General features: G+C 38.7%; 1 protein-coding gene across 5 annotated transcripts in view; it reads left to right on the forward strand.

Annotated features, from left to right (window-relative positions):
- Window positions 1-259: 259 nt before the first annotated feature.
- The window catches only part of TAB3 (TGF-beta activated kinase 1 (MAP3K7) binding protein 3), a 49,773-nt gene continuing 22,741 nt past the window's right edge, over window positions 260-27,291 (forward strand). For 3 of the 5 annotated variants that reach the window (XM_065677228.1, XM_065677232.1, XM_065677233.1), the window contains exon 1: window positions 261-725. The gene's annotated coding sequence lies outside the window, so the exon portion shown is untranslated. Of the gene's footprint in view, window positions 726-2,765; window positions 2,960-27,291 lie in introns of all 5 variants that reach the window. The other 2 variants (XM_065677229.1, XM_065677230.1) reach the window with 2 other exon arrangements.

Raw genomic sequence — 27,291 nt, forward strand, 5'->3', positions numbered from 1 at the left:
ACCACCCCTCACCTCCCTGAGGCCGACTACGAAGAAACCTTTATTAAGCGCGCTTAGGAAAACCTTCCGGCGCGGGAGCAGACAGAAGGAATGTACGCGACTCCACGACACTGCACACCTCCCCACGCGCCCCTCACCACAGCCCGACCCCCTGCAAAGCCCCATACCCCTCCCACCCTCCACGTCTCGCGAGAACGTAGCTGGGCGTCGCGCGCGAGCCGCGCCATGCCGGAGCCTGGTCGGCGCAGGCCGGGCTCCTCCCCCCGGCGCGCGCCCGGCGGCCTCAGCGCCGCGCACTGAGCGTGCGGCGGAGCCCGGCGATCCCGGAAGCGCTTTCCGGCCGCGCGGCGCGCTCCAGGACCCCCTTCCCCCCGTTCCCTCCCCCCCCATCCCCTCTCAGAGATCAGGTGCCACACGGAGATCCCCCTCCCCACCTTCCCTTTCCCCTTCCCCCTGCCCCGCTACAGCCGCCCTCACCGGGGGGGCCCCGTTCTCCTCTCCCGTTTCTTCCCCCCCCCCCCCCCCCCCGCCGGCTTATCGCTCAGGAGGAGTGGGGGGGGTCCGCGCGGGTCGCCTCCTCGCGTGCCGTCCACCACACTCCCCACACCCCCCCACCGCCGCCTTCCCCTGCCTTCGCCGTCCCGGAGGCCCGGGGCAGAGCCGAGGGGCCGGGCGGGCGAGCGGGCATGCAGCCGCCGCCGGAGCCGAGCCCCCAGCGCAGCACGGTGAGGGGGAAGGCCCTGGGACCGGGGATGGGAAAGCAGCGGGAGAGGTGTGTGGGGGGCTGAATCTGGGGAGCGGGCAGGGCTGCCCCGTTGCCGGGGGTGTCCCATCAGGAACAGAGCGTGTATGGGTGGGGGTGATACCTCCGCGCTGTCCCCCAGCTCCAGTCGGCAGTGGGGTGAGCCGTACCCCACCCGGAGAGATGAGAGATGGGCTAGGGGGGAGACGGGCTGGAGCGGGGAGAATGAGCTGGCGTGGGCCGGGGGTGCCCGCGGGGTCGGCGGGGGCAGGGGTGTGGTGATGGGAGGGTGCTGGTGTTGATCCTGGCTCTTGTTTTGCTGCCGCGCTCCCACGCAGCGAGCAGGGAAAACTTTGGTCTTTGTGTTTCGAAGCCTTTCGGGAAGGGTGTCCGCCCAGGGATCCTGTGCGGGTGTCTGCTTATCAGGGGCTGTGGTGTGTGCTGGGCCGCAGATGCTGCTCTTGCTGTGTAGCAAAGACATAAAAACCAAGTAAACTCACAGGTGAAAGAGCTGCCACTGCCTCTTCGGCGTGTTAACTGCGGTATGATGATGCTGCTGATGTGGCTTGGCTTCTGCCTTAGAGTTAGAAGGCCCTCAAAGGTAGTAAGGCCTTAGTTATACTCTGTCCAGAGTCTTGTCTTTAGATCAGATTTGAGATCTAATCCGTTGTTTGTGTTGGCTGTTGGGAAGAATAGTTTGGGTCTTATTTTGGTTTGTTTTTTAAATATAGGTGGATGTGGTGAAAGGAGGCTACTTTTATGGCTTGATATTGTTCCAGTACTAGCATTTGACTGTGTGGTTGGTGTGTTTTCCCTTGTTCAAATATGACTTGTAATGTGATATTGGCTGTTCATTCCCTTGCTTTAGCAAGGAGAAAACGAGAGGAAAGGCAATTGCTTAGGTGGCTTGAGAATAACTCTATTTGGGAGTTTGGTAGAGAATCCCTATCACCAAAAATAGGGGATGGCCTGAGTATATCACACTGGAAGGTCATGGAAAAACTTGAAAGCAAGGCACTATGTTCAGGTAAATATGTGTAAAACTGTCTTTGAAGGTTTCCGTGATAACTAATTTGAAGATGCTATTAGTAGTCTATTGATATCTTTGTAGTGGATGAATACAGTAAATATTAGATAAATTAGCTTGAAAGATAGCTATTTATAGTGCTTTTATGATTGCTTTTATAAGTACGTTTTAGGATTTTTTCAGCTTGACGTGCAGTAGGTTTCCTTTCCCCCTCTTCCATGCCAGCCCATCCTGCTGATATATTGATAGGCGCCTGTTATTTTTAGTGCTGGTGTTCATGTTACAAAATTGAGTAGTAATTGTATATAGGCTCATGTTCTGTAGCAGGTCCACAACAGAAGAGACAAGTTCTGTTTTCAGAGAGCTTTGCATAAAAGAACTCTTAAAATTTACAGTTAGAGCCCTCATGGTCAAAGGTCAGTCTCTGGTCTGTTAGCTTTTCTTTTCCAGATCTGGAAGAAGAGCAATACTTTCTTTTGTCCTTTTTCCAGTATATTTTCAGTTAACATATTTCATGTAAAAAGAAGAAATATTACATTCATTTCCTCTTAGTAGTGAGAGACAAACAGGATTCTTAAAGTATTTCACAACATTTGTTAAAGCCTGCCCTTTGTCCTGTCTTGTGAATGATGTTAGTTGATAGCAACAATCTGAAGAATGCTGTAACAGCCTGTATTAATGTATGTATAGACTGTCGCAGTTCATCCATAAAATTACTGATGTGTCAGTTTTTACACACAGTAGTAAAGAGTAACAAAATCAGCACTTAAGCCTCTCTTTAATCATAAAACTTTTGGTTTAGGTACAGCGAGTTGGATAAGTGTGATGGATGCTTAGTATGAAACTATACTTTTATATTTAATTTTTGTCTGCCTTGGGTCATAACCTTTACTATAAATGATTGCAGATAAATGTGAAGAGGGTATGGTGAGATCTGTGTCCATTCTTTCTTGTTGTTTCCTGAATCTCATCAAGGCTTCTTTTTGCTTTCATTAGCTGTCATCTCAAGGAAGGCAAGACAAGTTGAATAGGTGTTGTGAAAATGTGTCTTCTCTTCCACCCAGCTCTGGTGATATGTCTGTGCTGGTGTCTGTCTGCGGAGTTGCAGAGGAGTAATGATAAACAGTAATCCTAATGGTAAAGGATTTCTTTGAAGTCGTCCAAGACAATACATTAATATGATTCTTAAGGTTAGTCAGTAATAGCTTGTCTCTTTCTGTACCCTCTCGGAAATTATGTACTATTTAAATGAAGTTAAGTTTTGGTTGCACTGGACTGTATATGCTTCCTCCTGACTTGTGTGATGATTCATTTTGTATGTATTTTTAAATGGCATAACTAGCCTCAAAGTACAACCTGCAAAAGTATTCTTGGTTAGGGTCGGATTTACCTGTTTCTTTATGTACTGCAGTACGTAGTAAATATGAAACTTAAGATGATTTTTTTTTAGTTATTTTTCAAGTGCCCAATTCTTCTATTGGAAAGATAGTTCAGATCTTTACTTGTAGAGCTGCAATGTTTCAGTAAAATCACTAATGCTGCAAGTAGAAGCCTTTATTTTAGTGCTGATCCAGATGTTGAGTAAATGACCAAATCCAGTAATTTTGCGGTAATACCAACTCTATTGTGTACGCTGAGTCATCCAGCTCAACTCTGGTACGACACATTCTGCTCTAGGAGTGTATGGTGCTGCTCTTTCTACTGTTGTAAGCTGAAGTAGGTGCAGCACCTGGTAAGAATGTACCTATGTACACACATAAATGTATGTGCAGTGAGTTATTTTTGTTACATGGTACCTTTATAAGGCAAGTGACAAATGGAGAGTGAATCTAACAGTTTATACAAAGCCTCACACTTTTTCATAGGCACATTTTGGACTAAGTGTTTTAATTTACAAGGTAGAAGAAATAACTGTGATTTGTGGTTTTGCAGTATTTTTTTCCTGTTCCTATTACTGTCTTTTCTGAAACGGAAAAGTAAACTGGAAATTGTTGCTGCCTAGTGCCTAAAATGATATTAGGATATTACTTTCAAATCCCTGCCAAACTTTTCTGGTGGTATTTGTCTCTTTTTTTGTTCTTGTTTTTGTTTTCTGAGTTGGGGCTATCCTTCAGTTACCTGTATAGCGTAAACTGTCTATAGAGTATTATTTCTGTATGGGCATAGTAGACTAAAATACTGTGTGAAGGGTGGTATTAGCTGTCTTGTTCTTGTGAAAGACCAAGAATCATTTTGTTGAGGTTGAATGTGTAGTGATATCATGGTGCAAATTTGCATATGTGAAACATTCTTTCTAAATGGAAAGGTGAGAGTTTTGAAATACTTGTTTAGGCTTATGTATGCAAATATTGAAGGTGTTGGTTGAAAAGGTTTCTAGAATAGGTTCTTAACTGATACTTAAAGTATCAAAGTTGTCCTTTGAAAGGCTTTCATATTGTGAATATGGTAGTAACACTTTGATCTTTTTCTCAAGCTGAAGAGACAAATTTACAAAGTCCAGTTTACTAGTGTAGATGGTTTTGTAATACTGAGTATCCATTTGAGTGCGTCTTATTCTGTGTAATGTGGATAGTTGGTCAGCAACTTCTGACATGTTGGTCTGTGCTTAAAAGATGGGACTGTGGTATTAGGGTCTACTAGACTCGTGCACAACTATCAGAAAAAGCATCACTGGAGCCTTTTTGTTGACCTGAGAAGCTGAAATGCGTCTGGCAAAATTCAGTGTGTAATAAGAAGACAGTTACATTGTTGCTAGTAAATCATGCAGATCAAGATGGGCAGTGAATTCTTAATGTTTGGGGGTTTTTTTTTTTTTTTTTTTTTTTTTTTTTTTTTTACTTTTTCTTTTTGAAGTTTAATTATACTAGGTAGGTCCCAGCCTATGTGTGTCTCTGTTTAATGTTGGGTGAAACTAAGGTTTCAATATCCTTACACCCCGCTGAGTACTATGTTAAATGTTTCTCCCCCTTCAAGTGCTGTTTCATAATGGACAGCCCAGCACCATAGTCTAAAAGTGAAAAATGTCGTCTCTGTTAGGGTTATGTAGAGCTTTGTGTTCTTAAGAAGCATTAGTTCTTGAATTCCAGGTGGGCTTTATTTTATTTGTGGCTTGAATTTGAATTGAAACATCTTCAATGCTTTTAAAATGCTTCAGGTTTTGTCCTAACCTAGCTCTATAGTAAGGAAAATTACTTGCGCTTTTGCTCTTTTCAGTGGGTAATAATAAGCAGGGTGGCTTCATAAGCAAACAGTAAAGCTATAGAAAGATATAAAGGTTGTTGTTCTGCTACAGTTAGTTTTTAGTAACCCGACTGTCACAGCTCAAGTATAGATGTTTTCCTACCTGCATGTGGGCTTGCTGTTGGAGAATTAAGAATGTTTTCTTAAAAACACCTTTCAGCAAGTTCAGTCAGTGGTGTTCTACATGCAGTATGCTTTAATGAAACACTTGCTTTCAGATGAAATTATGTATCCACTAAAGTGTGTTAGTTTGGAAAGTGGATCAATTTCTGTGATACCATGGGTGATCTAGGGATACTTTTAGGAAAAAAAAAAATCTAATATTATGTGTCTTGGATGTTGTGGCAGGAAAATAAATTGGATACTTTTCTAAAGTGTGTTTGCTGCTGACTGCTTCTTGTTAGATTTGGTAGTGAGATCCACAGCAGCACTAGTATTTTAATCTCATTGCAGCTTTCAGTTTTACTTTTCTTGGTTATGCTCTAAGTTAACTTGTCCTGAAGTCTCACCTGTTTGAACAATTCATACTGGTTTAAAACGTCATAACTTCCTGAGATAGCTGGCAATTGGCTTGCTTTGTTCTATGTATGCCGTAGCATTTGTCGCATTGGTATAACTCTTTATTTCTTTTTGTTCTGTAGTCAGTTTGTATACTTTGGCTTAACTCAACCTGTAGGCTTTTATTCCTAGCACTTGAAAAAAATATGGATTTGTTTTCTTTGTTTTTTTTTGTATTGAACATGGGATCAGTAATAGTTCAGAGCAAGCAGAGGGGTGGATACGGTTTTGCTTGTGGTTTTTTGTTTGTTAGGTGTTTTTTTCTTTTTTACCTGGATATTGTGCAAGTTATAATAGCAATATAAAAATCGGCTTTCATGTTGATGTTTTTGAAGATCAGCTTGCAAACTTAGTAAGCCAGGCATTAAGTCTTACGTGGGCATTGCTATTGAAGTGTATCTGCCTTCTTTACGGAAATTCTTAAGATTGTCTTGGTGCAATAGTAATTGTCACTGTAATCTTGCTAATGGCAGATCAGAAATGACATGTCCAGATAAGGCGAAGTAATAACTTGGTACAATTTACTGTGTTGCTTCCTGTTTGCTCCAGAGATGTTAATAGGATATGTTTCTATTAGCAAGCACTTCTACATGAAATGTTATCTTTCTTCCTGCTGCTGACTTGGAGGTGGCAGAAACTTTACTATTTTTGGGGTAGCTTTACTGAATGCCACTATATGTCCTTTTCTGGTACAAATCAAGTTTCAGCTGCTGGATGATCTGGCACTGTGCAGATGTGTTTTTAGTTATCTTGAAATTGCCAAGCAACTGAACTCAGAACACTTAAATGACATTATATGTAAAAACAGATATTTTTGTCAATGCTTTTGTGGATTAGCATGGGTTTTGCAACTCATTAGTAAGTCTTAAATGGACAGCATGGGGTAGCAGTTATTTTAGTCTGGGTCTCTGCTTCATTTCTTGCTGTTAGGACAGCATTGTGAAAATGTGGTTATAAAAGCTTGCTTGCTGTTCCTTCATGAGCATCAGTGTTTTATACAGGTATTTCAAAACAGATCTCACTGCTGGTCTGGAAATGTTTCATGTGTTGTGAGCTTATGAGCTTTTTGAGTAATTGTTAAGGGTGATGTATGCAGTTTTGTACTCTTGCTTCTGTACTGAAGACGTTAGCCTTTGGTATGTACTGGTTTTAGTAGCAGCTACTGATAGTGGGATAAGCTCACGTCCAGCTTCCTTCTGTGTTGGTTTGAGCTTATTAGTACTTTCTGTAACAAACATATTATCTTACTGTTGTTTTCTTACAATATCCAGTTTAAAGGAAGAGGGGATAGAAGGGGAAAGCACTCAGTACTCTATCTGTTGCAGTGGAGTTAAGTTTATAAATGACAGAATGTAGCACCTCTTAAATGAAATCTGCCTCTGCTTTTGAAGCCCTCTCTCGAGATACAGTAACTGCTGCTGTTACTTTAAAAGTTCCAAGTCAAGCAAATGTTCTGCCTGCCGGTCCTTTTCCAGATTTGGGAGTTGAGGTTAATGAGGCTGAAGGTAGCCTTAGGCGTGAGACCTAAGTAAAATCAGCTCTTTTGGTCTGTCTTCAAAAATGATCTTCTGCTATGGTGAAAAAAGAGAGGGTGGGGGGAAGGTGTGAAGGGAAGAAAAGTCAGAAAGTCACCGAAGTATTGAAATAGAATTCCTTCATATAGGAGGAAAGGGTCTGTGAGAGGGAAATGAATTTGTGGCTTGTCTAAAAATCAGCTTAAAGTTTTCCAGAGACAAGAAAGAAACTTCTCTCAGCAACTTTATACCACAGCTCCTGATGCTTTTAGTACTGTTAACTGGATGACACCTGTGTTTAGTAACGTGGACACTGAGGGAGGGGTCTTCGCTGATCTTTCTGTTGTTACTCAGCAAGGAACTAGTATCAGCAGCACTGACATTGCTGGTACTGTGACAAAACAGTACTTCTATTTCTGGAGGAACAGGAAAGCTGCTTTTTGCTAGCTGAGACCACTGTCTGTAAAAGTTGTAACAAAAATGCATGACACGTCTCCTAAGAGCATATATTACCCAAGATGTGAGCAGGGCATGTTTTTGTTATTTCTTATCTGTACAGTTCAGTCTAGGCTTTTCATTTCCAGAAGTCCTGGTGCAGTTTGTTCTCACGTATGTCTGTTAGTGAGAGGTCAGAACACAGTGTTAGTGGACAGATGTCTTCAGTGTGATGGAGGATTCCCCTCCTAGAAACAACAGAAGAAACGAGGGAAGAGAGCCTACTTGCAGTCATGAGACCTCACTTGGAGTATGGTGTACAGTTCTGGTGTCCTCAACATAAAAAGGACATAGAACTGTTGGAACAAGTCCAGTGGAGAGCTATGAGGATGTTCAGGGGACTGCAGCACCTCCTGTATGAAGATAGGCTGAGAAAGTTGGGTCTGTTCAGCCTGGAGAAGAGAAGGCTGTGTGGAGACCTCATAGCAGACTTCCAGTATCTGAAGGGCGCCTATAGAGATGCTGGGGAGGGACTCTTCATTAGGGACTGTAGTGATAAGACAATGGGTAACGGGTTCAAACCTAAACAGGGGAAGTTTAGATAGGATATAAGGAGGAAGTTCTTTAAGGGTGATGAGGCACTGGAATGGGTTGCCCAGGGAAGTTGTGAATCCCTAATGGTGTTCAAGGCCAGGTTGGACAGATCCTTGGGTGAGATGGTTTAGTGTGAGGTGTCCCTGCCCATGGCAGGGGGATTGGAACTGAATTATCTTAAGGTCCTTTCCATCCCTAGCTATTCTATGATTCTACTCCTCTCATCTTTTAGGGAATCCATATCTTCTTAAAGAGAAAATGCTGCTTTCTATTCTGGTGGTTGGGTTTTTATTGCCAGACTCACTGAAGCAGTCCCTTTGTGATTGCTGATCGTGCACTTGATTTCTCCAAGAAGTGTATGAAGGGGAAGTGGTGTTAGGGAACTGGCAGAGAAGGATCAAAACAAGTTTGTCTCTATTATTCTGTGAATTCAGTTTTAAAATAACCACAAAACCAAACAACAAACCCCCAGTTCTTTTCTGTCCTGTCCTGTGCCCGTCTCTGTCCTGCATTGATTCCTGTTAAAATCTACATCATATGTCATTATTTAGTCCATCTTTCTGTCAGAAGAATTCTCTTAATGTCTTCTGGATTTTGGAAAGGTCCAAAAGGTCAGGGTTTTGTAAGTCCCTAGAATGCTAGAAGAAGAGCGAGTTGTGGTGGGACTGTTTAAGTATTTTTCTTTGATTTATAGACTTTGCTTCAGGAGGGAAAAAAATTAGCTATGACATTAATGTTTTATTATCTCTTATTCTTATGTTTTTATTATGTGATATGACATAGATTCCAGAAAATACATATGTGCCTGGACTTACGTACAGTGTAAAAATTACAGTCTTGTGACAGTGGCGAATTCCTGCTTTGGGGCTATTCTGAATAAATTTTCTTGAGCATAATCATTGGTCTACTGTATCCACTTGTTCGTTCATAGAATATTTGAGTTTAAGCCTTGTTAGCAGTAGTTTGTAGTAAATTCTACTGGTATTTTGAATTAGTTCCTAAATGCTGCATTCTGAACTGACCATGTTTATATACTTTTTTTGCCACTGTTAGTTGTATTGCCAACAGTAAAATGGTTAAGATGATTGCCACATGCTTATGTAAGCTGCACTCATTTTTAAATCAAACTATTTATGGTACAGGCTATTTAGTCTGTTCAGAAAATGAAAACTCTTAAATGCATTCCCCCTGAGCATGTAGATTTGCTTAGACCTTTCTTATGTCTGAATCCATGAGTTTGTTTTTTTTTTTTTCTTACTGTAGTGGGCTTTTTGTACGGGGTTTTCTGAAGGGTTTTTTTTGTTTTGTTTTCCCAGCAAGTGTATGGTGCACTTAAAATTTTAGGGCAAGATATTTCTGTGTATAGTAGAATTTGAGAATTATGTAAACATGTTATGTAATTGTAAATAATCTCAGTTTTCATTAAACTGCAGTAAATGTCAAGCAACCAGAAAAACATGATGGTTCGGATTATTTGTTCATGAGTAGCGATGATCCCATGTGATGTAGCATGAGCATCCTAGGTCCTTGGTTACCCGATTTTATGTACAGCATGACAGGGTGCTACTAGAAGATTATATTGCAGACAGATACTCTACAAAAACATTGATGGATTATTTTTATTTTTTTTTTCCCAGTATTCAGGAAGTATTATGGTGGTTATTTCAGGAGTGCATTCTTAAAAAGCAGTGAAATATTTATATTGCAGTTGAATTAAACAGTATTTAACTGGGGTTCTTTTAACAGTTAATTACATTGCTAGCTATGAAAAAAAGAATGCTTAAACAGTAAATGAGTTTATGACAGTGTAAACCCCCAGATTGATTTATAATAGCTTGTTGTTACGGATATATTTGAGTACATGTAATTTGTGTTAGGTTTATGAATTAAGTTGGATAGTCAGAGATGAGTAACGTCTGAATGTATTAATGTAATAATAAAGTTTTCTGCTGAATAACTTTTCAGGAGGGATCTGTGAAGTTTTCAAACTTTTTAGGTGTTTGTTCTAATTCTTTCATGACACTAAGTTAAACTCATATCACTTCTGTACATCTAATATTAAAATACTAAGATTTTTAAGCACACTGTAGGTATTTTTACATACTTTGCCCTGCTGTTTGGGTTATTTTCTCTGTTCTGTGATTCTTGTTTGCTAATCCCTGAAATTCACAACTAATCTGGACTGTTTTTTGTTTTCCTGTGGTCAAGGCTAAGAACTCTTCCTGGTTCTTCCAAATAAAAAGAAAGTGAAAACTCAGGCAGGTTTTCAGGTGACCTGTGGACAGTTAACTAACTGTTCACTAAGGTTTAGTTTCCTGGCTTGCTTGAGCGTAAATGATTTGGATTTCACAGGGATGCTCATTGTTCTATCATTTAACCTCGAAAACAGGAGTTCTAGAAATGCTATCTGTTTTCCTTCACTGGCTAAAACACTGAGTAAACTATGACCAACCAGATACATTGATTGCAACCAAAACTATTGATTGCCTCATTCATTGCAACTGTGAGGTGCCTATGTGTCCCAGAAGGAAATCTGTAAATGAAATCAAAGATTTATGACTTGGAATGCTTTTGGAATGCTTTTGGAATGGACTAATTTGTAGTAGTCTTTTCTGTCTTACCTAAAGGGAGAGTCTGATTCTGAAATCTCCCTGGTGAGATCTCATCATGCCATTTTGCGATTTAACACTTCTGTCTCTCACCCCTGGCTGCCCACTTCTCATTCAGTGTTTTGTAGCTGATTATATCACAAGGTTTCATGGGATTTTGAGGTGAATCAGGGAGTTGATCTAGATTGAACTAGTATTTAGGGCTTGTAAATCAAAGTGCAGCTCTAATAATGTTCAGTTCACCACTTGGTCCCTAAACATTTCTGCTGACAAGGGTTCAAAGAAAGGGAGAAGCAAATTTTTTTCAGAATCGTTGTAATTTTGCTGGTTTAAAGTGATTATAAAACAGTCGGGTGAGACTCCCGATGTGATCATTTTCTGTTGTGAAAACACCCAGAGTTTGCATTATAGCTAAGCATTTAGTGTCAAGGAATTCTTCCCTGGACAAAGAGATTATTTCCCCCAACCATCCTTCAAAACTGATTTCCTGAAGTTAAAAGGGTTTTGTGCCTAATGCTTGCTTGTTTCAATTTTTTAATGTTTTTCGGAGTTCAGTGACAGTACCAAACCCTCTCTGTCTTTTCTGGGATTGCTGCTGTTTGTTCAGTGTTTTCAGTTGTGACACTGTATGCTGGAGAAAAAAAAAAAAAAAACAAACAGATGCACTTGGATGTTAAGTATTTCTTTTCTTTATAAATGTGTATTTCTGCTTCTCTGCATAGAAGGGAAATAGACTGCAGCCTTATGCTCCCCGTTAAAAAAGTTTGTAAGAAGCTTAATATTTAGGTGTAATTATGTTTATAATTTTCAGTTTTGTGTGGGTTTTTTATTTTTTTTCCTTCTGTTAATTATTTTGAATTTCTGATGTTTAAGAATTACCCTTCTTCTCCCTTTTTTCTGTAAATAGCATTCAAAAGCACCTTAATCACAGAAGTACTAATACTGCAGAATTTACTAGTAAATTAAATCATTCTGCTTATTCCCAGACTAGCCTAGGTCATGTCTATTCTGTTACGTAGTCTTATCTAAAGAAACATAATTGTTTTACACTAGTAATTTAAAATCTGACTCAAAATGTGAAATACATTTGAAAGTCCAATTTTATTTAGTTTAAAGCAGTTGTAGGAACAGTTCTGTAAATTGCAAAAATGTAATTTTGAATTCCCGTAATGAGACTTCCTTTAGTTCTTTGGCTCTTACTTGAAAATAATAATTTGAATTTTAGAAGTTGCTTTTTGTAGTAAGTTACTAAAAATTCTCACCCTGCATACAATTTAAGCATGCTTTTTATGATTCTTTCATGTTGGTGTTCAGTTACTGACAGGTTTGGTAAAAGTAATGAGTACTTTGACGTAAATTCGTAGATAGTACTACAGTGTTTGAATTTGTAGCTTAAGTGTATATCTGTTTTTCTTTTTATGTGCAGTTTCTGTTTATTCTAGAATCTATTCAGTTGAATTGAGTGTGTATAAATAATGTCTTTACATTCACATACTTGAAAATTTGTTGATTATAAAGGTAGTGTCTCATTAGAAGACTATTTCTCTGTGTCTGATTAACTTTTCAAATACATAAAAAGTTGTTCTTGTAATCAAAGTGGTTGAGTGTATGTGACAAATTATCAAAATAATAGAACTGTATTTAAGCAAGTATGCACAGAGAGTTGAACATAAGTTTTCTTTTACAAGTGTTCAAATTTGTGTGAAATTTATATTTAACTAATTTGAAAATTAGACAAAATGTGTAATAAGACAGTTGAATTAAGATAACTCCATAGGTAAACTGTTGGAGAATTGGTGGGCCTCGAGTGTCCATGGTCTTGTGTATACCTGGAATGGAGTCTAGTAATCCTTCTTGGCAGAAAAGTTTGCTAAAATACCATGCTATTACATAAATATGGAAACTGGGGATTCTTTTGGTAATGGTTCTCAGGTAAACATTATTTTTAAAAAGATTCCACTCCTTCTTTTTTTTTTTTTTTTTTTTTTTAACCAAGTAAACCCCCAGACTTTAGACAGTGACGGTTTTGATTTGCTAAAATGGAAAACTGCTGATGTGAAATAGTCATTAGCATGACTTGTGCATTATATGAGTTCTTTAAAAGAAAATTTTATTTATTTCTTTTTTTTTTTTAATCTGATGATGAATCAGAGGAGCGGGTATCTCTCAAAGATATCCAAATACTTAATGTACATATTTGTCTAACAGTTGAAAGGAACAGAGAACCTGCATACGATTATATAGTCTAACTTAACAGTTCTGATACAGTATTGCTTAGCTCTTCTGGCCATTCAAGTATGGAAAACAAATTTTAACTACACAGCCTTATTTAGCAGAATTATTCTGAAAATGTGCTTATTCATAGCATTTTAGAAGTATGTTTAGATCTAATTTTCAGATAGGTTTGTATTCTATTTCAAAATAGTGTTTAATTGTCCAGAAGTGTAACATAGCTTTCCATCCTGTACGGAAAGAATGACACAGAGAACAAAATAGACTTGTGCTTAAACAGCAATATATATGCCAAAGATTTTCAGCTCCTTCCCTCTCCTCATCTAAAAGCAGAGAAAACTCAAAGCATACACTTGAGTCCAGGTCATGGAACTGCTTGGAGTTCCAATTTGTTTGTTTAATGCTTGTGAGAACTGGGAAGAAGTCATTGGGCTGTTCCGTTAAGCAGAGTGTGACTACTTGTACTAGGATTTCAGAATCAAAGCATCAGATTACAGTGTTATTTTAAGGTATTTTTGCTTTCAACCTCTTTTTTGTTTCCTAAATGTACAAGTCTGTTACTTTGTGCTGCTTGTGTCTAGGGCAGACACTATGTGTTGCTTATTTGCTTCGGGGGAGTGCTCTGGTGGCAGTGTGTTTGGCTGGCAGGGGCATGACTGCAAATTTTTAAACTTCAGATTTTTCTGCTGTCTAAACTTCTTGTATACAAGACTGAATTTGATTCGTGGGAAGATACATGACCCTGATTTTTTTCCTCTGTGTTTACAGCAAATGATGCTCTTCAAAGACATCAGGGAGTTAGACCAAAATATGTGTTTCAGGTTGAAATTCTTGGTGTCTACATGAAGAGCTGGGCCTTGAGCAACCTGGTCTAGAGGGAAGTGTCCCTGCCAAGGCCAGGGGGCTTGGAACTAGATGATTGTAAGATCCTTTCCAGTGCTAATTATTCTGGGATTCTGTGCTCCATACTGTTACTCTCTACAAAACATATGGACACTGCCACTTACTAACAATATAGAAAACAGCAGATTGATTAAAGAACTAATATCATATCTCCTTATTTGCTGCAGCATCTAAGCAAAGAAAACACTGTACCATGTGTACTGCTGCTACTAGTAATAGTAATGATAAGGGAAATAACAGGAGGAAATAATATAAAAGGGAAAAGGGAAAAAAACAATGAACACAAGTGATGCACAGTACAATTGCTCACCGCCCACCGACATATACACAGTGCGAACCAAGCAGCAGTCCGTCCCTTCCAGGTGACTCCCCCCAGTTTATATACTGGGCATGACTCTGTGATAGCAGATATCCCTTTGGCTAGTTTGGGTCGGGTGTCCTGTCTCTTCTTCCTCCTGGCTTCTCGTGCCACCCTTCACTGGCAGAGCATGAGAGACTAAAAAGTCCTTTATCAGGGTAAGCATTACTTAGCAACAACTAAAAAATTGGGGTATGATCAGCATTGTTCTCAGACTAAAGCTGAAACACAGCACTGCATGAGCTACTAGGAAGGAGAAAAATAACTGTTACAACTGAACCCAGGACACAGGTGAAAGACATTTATGTTCTTGTACCTTGCATCTGCACCACTCAGACTGTTGGATAGATATTGGTTGCACTCTTCAGTTCTTGTGAAGGTGAATACCACTGAGCATGACACAAATAGTAGGGCAGTTTTAGCATAAAAAGTGTTTCAAGCAGGTCTTTTACTACAGCCTTACCAAGTTATCCATAAGATCTTGTATATCCCATAAGAACAGAGAGGTCTGTTAAAACAAAAAGGGGCAGTGCTTTTGGAGGATGCAGCTACCTTGAGCTGCTGGACAGCGTCTTGTTTCAGGGAGGTGAAATAATCCAAACCTCTTTAAGAGCAAAATGAGTTAGCAACTATTTTAAGTTGGACCTGTCTTTGAGCCCTTTTTATTTTTTTTGTTCTTCTAAAGCAGGATTATGAGGATAGCTTCCTAAAAGGGAAATGAAATCAGTGCAGTTTATCCTACCAGCCTTAATGGAGTACAGTAGGGCAGGTCAGTGTAGAAATAAGAAATACTGATTGCTTTAAGTGTTGTAACATGCATGTTTATCTTACATTTGGAAGAATATTTGTCATGTAGAATAAAAATAAGGTATTTTGAAATGTGAAATTGTGAATACAGACTTCTGGGAGAAATCCTGTGGAAATCCAAATGTGTGCTTCATTCATTTTGTCTCTTATTCAGATTTAGACTTTTTTTTTCCTGTAGCTGTATCTGATCGAAGTGAAATTTGCTTCTAACTTCACCATTAGACAGCCCATGCAGTGTCAACTGTGGAAAGACTGGCTAGTAGTGAAGGACCTGTTTCACTTTGATTTGTATACTGTAAGCCTGTTTTTTTTTCTTTAAAGTCATGGAGTTGTTTAATATGTCCCAGCTGTAGCCTGTGATCACAGGCTCTGTGAAAGAGGGCTCTAGCTCCATCAAAACAAAATTGATCTTTTTATGCTCAGCTATATGTGAAAAGTCATGTGTACTCCAGCCAGGAATTGCGTTAATCTCATCACTTGAATCTGAAACTTTCTGGCCTGGTACTAGACCAACAAAAATAAACAAATGTTGTGACTAATGATGTTGCATCAAAACGAGTGTGACCAGCAGGTCGAAGGGAGGTGATCCTGCCCCTCTACTCTGCTCTTGTGAGACCTCACCTGGAGTATTGTGTGCAGTTCTGGTGTCCTCAACATAAAAAGGACATGGAACTGTTGGAACAAGTCCAGAGGAGGGCCATGAGGATGATCAGGGGACTGGAGCACCTCCCGTATGAAGACAGGCTGAGGAAGTTGGGGCTTTTCAGCCTGGAGAAGAGAAGGCTGCGTGGAGACCTCATAGCAGCCTTCCAGTACCTGAAGGGGGCCTATAGGGATGCTGGGGAGGGAGTCTTTGTCAGGGACTGTAGTGACAGGACAAGGGGTAACGGGTTAAAAGTTAAACAGGGGAAGTTTAGATTGGATATAAGGAGGAAATTATTTCCTGTTAGGGTGGTGAGACACTGGAATCGGTTGCCCAGGGAGGTTGTGAGTGCTCCATCCCTGGCGGTGTTCAAGGCCAGGGTGGATGAAGCCTTGTGTGGGATGGTTTAGTGTGAGGTGTCCCTGCCCATGGCAGGGGGGTTGGAACTAGATGATCTTAAGGTCCTTTCCAACCCTAACCATTCTATGGGAATACCAGCGGCCTGCCTGCAGACAGTGTCACTGAGTAACCAAGATGTTAGGACTGTAAACCACAATTTTCCTTAACCTACCAAAGTCGTGACTGAAAGAGGGGTACAGTGTTCTTTGGAATCAGTTCATGCTGTTATATAGCTATGAGTGACCTATGAGTGATCGTAATTTATAAAGCTCCTTGTTTAACATTCAGTTGTTAGATAAATCAGTTTCCAATCCCATCCTCTGCTCACAGCACACAGAAGAGCACAAAAGTTATTTGGCAGTATGAAGTGGAAATTCATATACTTTGGTGCTGGTGACTGCCCTTTTACAGCTGCTATCTGTATTTTTCAGCCTGCCTTTTCTGGTGTTAAAACACGCAATTTGGTGCCAGGCTCTCTGTGAGGAAGAGGGCATGCTAAAGCTTTTATCAAGTCAAGCTACTGGATACCGTTCAAGTCCTTTGAAGCTGTACAATAATTTTGGCAGGAATGCATCACTGCATCTTAGGATGAACAGTTGTATTCATATTCTGGTCTTTCCATTATCTGTTTTGGCTTGTCTTGTTTCTGGCCTAAGATCATGGAACAAGTGGATCTGAAATAATCTAGACTTCCTAATGGAGATAAGCCATTGAAGCAATTGAACGAAGGGCAGCTACAGCTTTATCTGAGTGTTGATGATTTAAGCATTACCTTATACTACCAAGGTTTCCTGTTGCAACAGTTACAAGGTAGACTTTGATTATGAAAAGAGGGAAACTCACAGCTTTCCTGCCACCAGACTTTTTTTTTTTATCCTATTAATGTTTTTTGTAGAGAATGCTGAAGTGAGTGAAGAATGAAAACATTTCAAAATGTTTTCTGCATTGTATAGTATCTAAGGCACATCTTCCCCAGAAAGTCAGTCTGGGGCTAAGCAGAGATAAAACTTTCTGTCTTAAAATAATGCTAACAGAAGATGAATGTGGCATTAAAGGAAAAAAAAATACATTGCAGAAACAAATGTCTAATTTCAATGCACTCTTCCCTCCCGTTCCCAAAAGCAAAAAGAAAAAAGAGAAAAAGGTTTATGCTATGGCTTATATGATGCCTATATATGCACAAATATATAGCTGCATACACACATGTGTGTATATATATGTAGTTGGCAGATAATGTTTTAATTGAAGGTATCTTTTCTGTTTCACTAGGAAATTCAGTACACCAAGTCCTCAACTATGGCCCGCACTCAAGTGTCTTTAGATGTACACATGATTATAGATAACATCAATGTGCTAATATGTTCTACTGGAATAAACATATATAGATAAAATACAATCAATATAATGTTATGTGTAGCTTCTTAGTAGGACCTCTTTTTCTGATACCTTTGTGGGTAGATATTCACGCAGCGTCTTGTCAGAAGGTACCACAAAATAGGCAAGGTTCATTTAATGGTTCCTTATCTTAACAAATTCTCCTGGAATGATAGAAAAGACTTGTCCAGTATATTTTATCGCAGTTAGTTGTGTCAAAGAAACTTATGCAGTCTGGTCACCAAAGCTTAATTCAAAGTTTCTAAAGTGGAAACTGATGTTTTCTGGTGTGTAGGGAGTATGTAGTTCATATTTTTCTGTACTGTCAATCTTTTGCATTGCTCTGTATTGACTCCTGTCTGTTCCTTGTTTTTTCTGTATCTGCTCTCCTAATTTCTGTTTTACTTTTTGTTGCCGTTTATATGCCCCTATCCACTTCCCTCCTCTGTTTTCTCTGTGTGGAATCATACCCTCCAGCACTATTTTTTGCTGGGGATCTTGAAATCCGTTTTCTTATCCCCTCACTGGACTCCACTTCTTTCTAATCTAGGGTTTTTCTTCTAGCTTAAGGTGGCCAAAGTGAGGAGAGACTAGTGGTAGTCATGCTACAAAGTGTTGCATAGGTGTTCATGCTTCCCAGTACATTTTCTTTTCTTTCTCAATTGTTCATCTTGGGTATAAGAGTTGTAGTGAATACATATATATAATTTAAACTAATGCTAGTCAGTATCTCCTTTTATCTCTGCAGGAAAGTGAATACTTCTTTACAGGTGTAAGTATGTTTTAGAGTAATCTAGTCACTGCAGCAGAAAAATCAATGTTTAAGACATGGTGTGTTACAGAAATTGTCTGTGTTCTATCCACTCTTCATATATGCGGTTATCAGCAAAACAGGAATCTTTTGTTTTAGTCAGTGTATTCAATTCAGAGTATTTTCAAGGGTTGTCATATAAAAACTCATCAGAGGCTTGACAGAGAAATCATACTGGTGTGGTTATTTTTAACTTGTTTACAGCACTGTTACTGTTAGCCATCACAGAAGTCTGTCCGGGATATTTCAGAAGCAGAAAACTTGATGTTTAACCAGCTGATTCAGAACTTTTTTTCTACCATAAGAATGGCTTAATTCAAAGAGTTTAGATTTTCTTTGGTAGCATAAACAGTTTAATTTTTTAAAGTTTGTTTTGTCATAAATTGTTGTCATAGCATGGTTGACTAAAAGGAATGAATTTACACTTTGTAGTTCTTCTACAGCTTCAGCTGATTCTGAGAGGATGGTCAAGCCTTTACTTCACTGTGAAATTGTTTGCTGAGCCACCCAAGTAAATCCAATAAGTGGTTAAAAATTCAAATGGTATAGCCCTTAATGCATGAAGTGCAATAGTGTGCCTTTTATGGAAATACCAGCAGGCTCTGATGACTAATGTGATTGTGTTGCTTTTATTCTGCAAATGGGCAATAGTCTCTTAGATTTATTGATAGCAATTCATTTACTTGGAGGAAATGTTTTTAATAGGAAGAAGCCCAAATCAAAGTGAGAAGGTGAAGAGAAATGAGGGAGACATTTAGGCTAAACATGTGAATAGCCGTTTGTATGTGTAGTGGTTGATTTATGAGTGTAGTTAATGCTGAAATTTCAGAAGTTCTGTGTTGGTAAACCAAATGACAGTTTGGTTCATATTTTTTTTAATTGTGATTGTTGTCTTCAGACTTGTTGAAACTTCTGGCTTTAGTGAATACTTACAGCTGTGAACTCCTGCAAAAGTAAGTACAGTGTTTCATTTTGTGGAAGTCTCCTTGAAAGGACTCAGTGTATTTTGACCAGTGTAAATATGTCTTGCAACAAAGCCTGTTCTGAACGTCTTAAAAGCAAATTCGAAGTGTAGCAATGAAATTGTGATGCAGAAGCAGGAGCTAATGCTGAGAATCACCTTGTGTAGGAGCTATCAAACATCTCTTAGGCTGGAACAGTGTTAAATTCCTGTTGAGATGGTTGAGATTCAGATTAGTGACCTGCAGATAAATCTCTGTTCATAGCAATAGGTGGAGACATTTCTTCAAGAAGTGTTAATCTCACACTTCTGAGAGGGAAGCTCACTTTCTGGAACAACTTGTGCATTAAACAATAGTCAGTATTTTTTGGAGTTTGTTAGCTCAGTTTCCCTCTAGTATAAACCTCAGGTTCTAGTAATTGTTTAACTTGTAAGTAAGAATAGCAGACTGTACTTAAAAAGCTGAAGTTTATGATCCATAGATTTGCAGTAGACTTTTCCTCATGCTTTATAGTATATACACAGTTTTATGTTTTCTTGAATCCTTTCTTGGCTCATTTTGATTCCAAAAATAGGATATAATGGGAAAAAAAAAAAAAAGAAAAAAATTAAAAATATTTAATCATTATAAAACTGCTTTTAGCAGAGCCAACGCTTAAGAGTTTACAAATTAAGAAATCTGACAATGTGCTGGTTCACTGCCCCAACCCTTATTTCACAAATACTCATTAATCATGTATTGTATGCCCTGGTAAGAAAGCCAGTTCATTGTCCTCATAGCTTTTAGTACTAATGTGATACTTGGGATAATCTTGGGATTATCTGTGAGATACAGAAACTCACTTGTGTTTACAACTTTTAGTTGCACCTAGTGCTCTGCAGAACTATTTTGAAGGTTAGTACTTGTTACATAGTAGCATCGTTCCTGCACTAGCTCACACTGCCTGGAAAACCGGCTTGGCTTGTAACCTTTATTTTGTAGCTAGAGCTGCTTCTAGTTGCTCCGTGGAGTGAGAGAACCATAAAATCCTAATGAAGTATTTACTAGTATCTGTGGTGGCATCTCAGTATATAAAAGAGACTTATAAGAAAGATGGAGGGATACTTCTTATCAGGGTCTGTAGTGACGGGGGACTGAAAGAGGGCAAGCAGGTTTAGATTGGGCATAAGGAAGACTTTCTTTACGGTGAGGGTGGGTGAAGCACTAGAGCAGGGTGCTCAGAGAAGTGAATGGCCCATTGTGAGAAATGCTCAAGGCATTTGGATGGGGATTTGAGCAACCTGATCTAAGCAAGAGTGTCCCTGCTCTTGTCAGTGGGGTTTGAACTAAATGATCCCTAAAGGTCCCTTTCAACCCAAACCATTCTCTGATTGTGATCTACTTAGAGGAATTACTGGCCAAGAACCTGTTAGCTACTTGCTAAAATGAGTATCAGTGTTCCAGTTAAGTGGTGTTCTTATTATCATTCAGGTTTTAGTATCTGCTGGTGTTGTGTACCTTGTAGTTGTTAAAAATAAATTCTACTTTGTGGAGACTTGTATATAGGGTAGAGATGACTTTTACTCCTTTTGCTTCCAAAGCAGTGGGATAAATAAGGTCTCTTATTGTCTAGTACTAGTCTTACATTAAAGGACAGAAATTTAATCATGACCACAGAACAATGTGTGACTAGTTTTGAAAATGTTAGATCTGTGCAAAGCAATACTTCCAGCTCCTTTTCCACCTGGCAAATTGGTCTCTCGGTGCCTGATTATTTATATATTTTTTGAATCTGTGTAAATACTAAACTGTCTGTATTGTTCTCATGACACTTTTTTGTGTCTTCTATCACAGATGGAAGAGGGAAAACAGTAAATAGATAACACTAGTCCATTTAGGTGTTGCTGGCTCACAAGGATGACAGACCGTAATGTAAAGGATAAAAGCAAAGTGAACGCCAAAGTACATGAAGCAACACAAAATATATATCTAAGAGAGAATAACAATTGATCATGATTTTTTAAATTGTAGTAGCAACCTGTGTCATTAACATGCTTGCCCACAGACCACGGGTGAAACCTCATGATGCTTGAGTCCTATTTCTAGACAGTGTCACTGTTTCAGTTGTACCAAAAATGGATTTCCTCCACCCAGGTTTCTCTTACCTCAGAATTGCATATTACTTTTGTGTGACGAAGACGCACCACATTATATCACAATATTCTTCATTTACAGAATCTGTGGAAATAATTTCAAACATGGATAAAACTGTTTATTGCTGAAGTTTAAGCTAATAAAAACAAAACTAACCACCAACACCCCCACCAAAAACCACATAAACATACAAATAAAACCCACACAAAACAAAACAACAAAACCCCCAACCAAACAGAAAAAAAACAAGAGAAGGGATGTTTTCATTGATGAAATGGGAGCATAATGCAATGTGATATGAGAGTATTCTCATTCATGCTGGCTTTAATGAATTAACATGCTATCTCAGCACTCTCAGCTGCTCCAGGCCACCAAAGGATACATCTGTGTAACTACTGTATGGCTGTGTAACTATTCTATGGCTAAGTGGACAGGGATGTCAAACCAAGAATTGTCAGATGACCTTGTGTAACTTTATCATATGAGTTTTATTTTCCTCGATACTTCTTTATTATGTACGGTTTTGGTGTCCTCAACATAAAAAGGACATGGAACTGTTGGAACAAGTCCAGAGGAGGACCACGAGGATGATCAGGGGACTGGAGCACCTCCTGTATGAAGACAGGCTGAGAAAGTTGGGTCTGTTCAGCCTGGAGAAGAGAGGGATGCATGGAGACCTAATAGCAGCCTTCCAGTATCTGAAGGGGGCCTATAAGGAAGCTGGAGAGGGACTCTTCATTAGGGACTGTAGTGATAGGACAAGGGGTAATGGATTCAGACTTAACAGGGGAAGTTTAGATTGGATATAAGGATACGGTTCTTTACTGTAAGGGTGGTGAGGCACTGGAATGGGTTGTCCAGGGAAGTTGTGAATGCTCCGTTCCTGATGGTGTTCAAGGCCAGGTTGGGTAGATCCTTGGGTGACATGTTTTAGTGTGAGGTGTTCCCCTGCCCATGGCAGGGGTGTTGGAACTAGATGATCTTAGGGTCTTTTCCAGCCCTAACTATTCTATGATTCTATATTGGCTTCCTGCCATCCAGGAGCTTTATGAATCTGTTGATCTTTACAAGTGAACAAATGTTAATCACGAGATGACTTGCCAAACCGTGAAGTGTTTTTAGTGATGCAAGCATTCATTCAGAGCGGTAAAAGCAGTATGCTGAGCTCAGCTTTCAATATTGACTGCTTTTCTTTTGTTGAATTTAATATGTCTGTATGAAATGACAAAATGTCTTTGTATTCTATTGTACGTATCTTTCTTACTGTGTGAAGCAATACAGCCCCAAAGCTGTGGTATGTATCACCCTGTAATAAAAAAGCATCCATAACAAAAGGTCATTGTGATTTGTGAGGTGGGAGAGTTGTTCTTAGTTATATATAATCCTAAAAATTATTTTAGCTGGACTGTTACAGGGAGAATTATTTCTTGTTTTTTTGTCATACATCCTGTTTAAACAGTGAGTGTGTGACTAAAGGTAATTGTGAGGGAAAAGTTGCTCCCAAGGCACTGTTATAACAGTATAGTTTCTTGTATTTCTGAGATTTTACGATCTTCCAGCTAGCAAATCTTTATAAAGGTCTCGCATTACCATGAAAGTATTCACAGGCCTTTGCTGCAAATGCAATCCAAAGTCTTAGCTGGATTGATGTGTTATTTGTGGGATGAGTTAATTGGTTTCATTTGAATGGTTAAATAGAAACTTAGTGTACAAAATTGTTCTCTTTATTATTCCCAATACCAGTATAGCCTGATGACTTTAAGCCATTTGCAGTCAGTTTTATATTCTACTGCAGGCCCCTTTGAATTTAGGCCAACAGTGGTTCCAGAGGCTGCTCAAGGATTAGAGGTGAGATTATGTGATTTCATCTGCAGCCAAGTCATGTGCCAGGCATGTTTACAAGGCTATAATTGGGTTCAGATGCATTAAATAGTAGCTATGTGTGGGATGGGATATTAAAAAAAAAAAAACATGTTTCTCCTTAGTTAATGCTTTGTGTGAAGCAACTGAGATTGAATCAGCATCTTCAAAATTCATGATCTCATACAAGCTTATTTACAAAACTGTTGATGTAACAATTTTTCTGCTGTGAGTTTGCAGTCATCATAGGAAGCATCACAGTAATTATATACCTTAGCATCTGCATGCGTATTGAAATATGGAAGTGGCATAGGGATGTAATCATGACTTTGGCTGAAGTCATACTTACTTGTTAAAACCACTGTGTTAGGTAAAAATCAAAATATATTAATACTTTGTCTAATAAAGTACTTTCTAAATCTGTTAGCTGAGCTAATTCCCTTCTTGTCTTCTTATATTTTACTATTGGCACGCAGTGTATGGAGGATATTCTAGCCTTTGGAAGAATGTAACCAATGTGTCAACAGAGATGTAGAAGGTATCATCATATCAGTGATGAAGAGCTGGCTGCCTGTAATCAGTTGGTCCACCATGGTTTTCAGAAAGAATTTTTGTAGAGAACAGTGTTGCATGGACTGTGGGGAAGTGACGTGGAGTTTGAAGTACAGTTTCAGTTCTGACCTCTTGCTGGTGTGCCTTCTGAGTACAGCTGACAGTAACCTTTCTTGTAGTACCACAACCATATTCTTTAACTCCAGTATTGATCCTTTGCAAAAAACCCATTCCTATTTAATGCTGTTCATACAAGAACAGCTTCAGTTCTTTCATTCTAAGTCTGCTTCAGGTGAAGAAGGTACATTTTTGTTACGGCTTTTATTGATCAGTTGTCTTATCTTTGCTGAAAACAGGGAGGTGATATTCCTGGTTCTGTATCCCTTCCTACGTTTTACTCTTTTCCTTTCCACAGTGGTGTGATATTTAGTGGGTATTCATTGTTCAAGGTAAGCTTATTAGAATAGTAAGAAGTGGTTTTAATTGTTTTAGCAGGTTGAGTTCAGCTGAGATGGCTGGCATCGGAATAAAGGTAGAGAAAACTATTGAGTTGTGTATGAGTTGTAATTCACTACAGCTGACCTTACTGCATTTTCGTGCTGCCTCATATACAGTAAATCTTTGCATCCTTGGAGGACTGTAGCTGAATCTCTAGATGACTCTGGAGGAAGTGAAAGTTTGTCCACATCTATTCTAGAGACTAAATTGATATCTACCCCCTAAGCAGCCCTTGCTTATAGGATAACTTCATTCAGGAAACTAACAAAAGCATAGTTCACTGAATAGTGTTCAATTTATATATATGCATATGTAAATAAAAACTTTGAAATCCTTTCCCAGTAAGACAGTTTCTAGTGACTTAGCTTGTCCATATTAGGGGTTTTTATTCGCAAATAATATAAATGCTTTGGATTAGTTGCTGAATGTGAGTGCTGAAGCTGGAATAGGTGATATTTTACTTTTGTGAGAGGTGGAATGTTTTCGCCTGATTTCTTTGGCCATAGGGTTTAATAAAGACACTTGTAGTAAGGAGGGTAATCTTTTAAATGCAACTTAAATCTTTGTTTATGTTATTTAATTTTTACAGTTGGGAAAATAATAGACTATTTGGAGGATCCGTTATGCACTGTGGCTGGTAACGGAGTACACCGTAGTTCAGTACCTGGATGATGTTTTGGTAGGATTATTTCAATACAATACAACACCTTTAATTTAGGAATCTAGAAGTAAGTAGTCATGAAACGTGAATGTCCTAATATATGTTATTAATAAGTGTTTTTTCAATTATATAAAAAAGTTCTGATCTAGACAAAACTCCTTTACTTCCTAAACGCTCTGTGTAGTCTAAATTTGCTGTATACTTTAGTAATATTACTTTGTAGAGCTAGTCTAGTAGGGCAGGGGTTTTTGTGCTGCAAGCATGAATGGTCTGTTCTGTAAGGCTTTTCCAGTGCCTGACCACCCTCAAAATAAATCACTTCTTCCTTATTCTAACCTAGATAACCCCTGTTTATTATTAAATAAATATTTTATTATTAAAAATATGCTTATTATTAAATACGTATTTTATTATTAAAATATGTTTATTATTAAATAAATAATTTTTGAACCAAAGATATAAAATGTCACTCCGATTCAGAACCCGTGCCATGAAGCCAGTTAGTTAGCATGGCTTTGAAAACAAAATGTCGTGTTTTAGTAAAATCATTGCAAATGAGTGTTAGGTTTTTATTATTGTTCTTCAATTTAGGGAACATCATATTTGTCTTTTGGACATGCTCTCATTTTTTATTTACCCTGCTATTTTTGGTGAAAGTAAAATTCTGTATTAATCCAGATTAATGAAACAGAATTTTAGAATTCTGTATCTTTTTCTGCTTCCTCAGATCCTGTCGTCTTCACAGTTCTTCCTCTGTTTACTGGCAGAGAAGAAAATAAAGGTCCTGTTCATGGAGGATATTCAGACTGTTACTGCTCTTCTGGTTTGGCTCAGAACAGGACTAAAGTTCTGAGTAGCACTGATACCAGTGTTACTCAGAAGTTTCATGCCTAGATGCCAGTAGCAAATACAAACACGAGGTGCTGCTGTTGGGAAAGAGATAACAATTAGGAATTACTGTCATTAGCTTGGATTATGTAACTGTTTATTGGATTTGCTGCTTTATATTTACTGCAAATGAGTTTAAATGTCTCTTAAAGTCAAAGTCACTTTTGCTTGGTGAAGATGTTTATATATTTTGTCTTTTCTCTTAGCTTACTGATTTGTGTTAATTTTGTCCTTTCTGTTCTGGAGATTCCATTTTTAAGAAGTTGTTATACTGTTGTGTCCACCTAAATTGTAAAAAGCAGGATGGCTCTGAGGTGTTGCTTTTATAAACTGACTTTTTTATTATTGTGTTTTGTCTTACTGGGTTTTTTCTTCTTTTATCCTTCAAGACCCAACTGCTACTATAAGACTCTTAACAATTAACTTTAAATTGATAAGGCCTGAGAAACTGTCTTCCAGGTATCCTCTTTTCTGGAAATTCACTCAGGAATTATTTTAGTTGCTCCAAACATTGTAATTGCATAAGTGCATACCAGTACATAATTTATAAATGCCAGATAGTATCTGTTGACCTCCTTTATTTTTCACTTTCGATCATTACTGATGATTCATGTATTTTCAATTTAGGTGATTTAGTGCTTCAAAAATAACAGTAGTGAAATGTATTTCCTTTAGCATATATTTGAACACATCTGTGGGGAATATCAAGAAAGTAGTAACTGTACTTTGTTTTTATTCATTCTTTTAGAAACGAGGCATCGGTTGATTGATGAAGCTGTTGACTATTTCCATAACTTGCAGGGTACACAAAGGGTTTAAGGAAAGAAGATAAATTTAAGATAATGTTTTGCTGTATGTATAATTTGGACGTCTAAAAGGTGTGGAAACCCGATTAGTGTACTTGTTTAGGGCTCAAGTAATGCTTTGCATAATCCTCAGATTCACTAGCGGCTCCCAAGGTCATCTGTGTGTGTTAACGCAGCAGGACCAATTCTGCAACAATATCCTTTGGTTTTGTCATTAGAACTTCTGTGTGTGTAGCAGTGTTAATTTATTCCATCCTCATGAAATACTTTTCAGCTGGAGTTTGGGTATTCCCAGTTCTTTTGAAAGTTACAAATGAAGTGGCTTGCTTTTATTGTGACTTTGGATTGTTTTTTGATGTGTTCTGCTCTGTGAACTTTCAGTAATTATAAGGCTGGTAGTGTAGTGCACCTCAGCACGTCCCTTAGCCTGTGCACACTGTGAAAGAAAGAAGCTTTGAAGGATTGCTTTCTTAGTCTCTTGTGGCTCAGCAGGAGTTCTTCTCTAAGCATGTTAGCTGTGTAGTCTGTGCTGTAAGCTCTTGGCTCTCTGAACAACTTGCTTCTCCACCTGCTGGGTGCTGTGGTGCAACGTGGGAAGCAAATATTGTATTCCAGCCAGTTTGTGCTTGCTTAGAGTGGTAAATGTGCAGTCAGCTGTAGGCAGGTCAAACAGAATAGGCAGGAC

The sequence above is a fragment of the Lathamus discolor genome, chromosome 4 (genome assembly GCF_037157495.1).
Source record: "Lathamus discolor isolate bLatDis1 chromosome 4, bLatDis1.hap1, whole genome shotgun sequence".
NCBI classification, from domain to species: Eukaryota; Metazoa; Chordata; class Aves; order Psittaciformes; family Psittacidae; genus Lathamus; species Lathamus discolor.